Source organism: Fulmarus glacialis, unplaced genomic scaffold, assembly GCF_000690835.1.
Source record: "Fulmarus glacialis isolate BGI_N327 unplaced genomic scaffold, ASM69083v1 scaffold22741, whole genome shotgun sequence".
NCBI lineage: Eukaryota > Metazoa > Chordata > Aves > Procellariiformes > Procellariidae > Fulmarus > Fulmarus glacialis.
This window is the reverse complement of record NW_009191244.1, coordinates 51845-52914: the sequence shown is the minus strand read 5'-3', so window position 1 is coordinate 52914 and position 1070 is coordinate 51845.

Sequence of the window (1070 nt, the reverse complement as noted above, 5' to 3'; positions counted from 1 at the left end):
TGATACGGCTGGTTAATGGCCTTATGGTTAGAATGGGCCATATGGTTAGAACGGGGGTTGACAGGGTCCCAATGGGTACTTAAATGTCTGGGGACCCAGGGCACCCTGCACTGAGTAAGGCAGTAAATAAGCAGAGGTAAATAAAGCTCCTTCTCTGGCACCTTTTTGCAGAACCAGGAATGCACAAAGGAGACGCTGGGAAGGTGATGGGGCACCAACACGGGATACTGATGTACGTGAGCTTGTCTCTGCCTCACCTCTCCCAATGATGCTCAGCTCTCTATGGCCCCAAACCACCACAGGAGCTGACGCCCTGTTGTGGAGTGTAACCTGACCATCCCTGTCAAAATCCCGTGGTGGTCCAGGGTGGGAAGCAGCAGGGCAAGCCCTGGCCGAGACCCTCACCTGCACCCTCTCCCCCCCGGCAGCAGCAGTGCAGGGGCTGGCAGACACCCTCGAGCACGGCCAACATGCCGAGCGGCGTCGCAGGCCATTGGGTTCTCGTTTCCTACCCTGGACACCGAGACGAGAGAGGGGCAGCCCCTCGGAGAGTCAACAAAGATACTAAGCAGCGTTGGGGAGGGGTAGGCCTGTTGAGCTGGTGGAGAGCAAGGCTGGGTCCCGCAGCAGGGGGGAAGGCGAGGGCTGCCCGAGCCTCGGCACCACCGTCCCTCCCTGCCCTCCCGCCCCGGCTCCCGGCGCAGCAATAAGAATCGTCCTTGGTCTTGCAGAAATACTGTGAAAACAAAACCAAGATGTACCGAGTCTGGACACTTACAGAGATGTAAAAAACAAAACCCTGCTTTTATAACAGACAGAGAAATAAAGTGAAGTTTTCAAACGCGTCTGCCTGGAGTCGTTTGGGCGGTGGCTGTTTTTAAACGAACGGCTCCACCACCTCTGCACTCACGTTTCAAGGCGGCGATAAACACCCTATTTACCATGAAGTGCCTTTTCTCTCCCTTTCAGCTCTTACACCCCATCAGATAGAGCGTGGAGGTTTCTGGTTAAAAATACCAGCCGACATCCTGCATTTTTCATGACCAGGCTGCTGTGCCTCACGGCAGGGC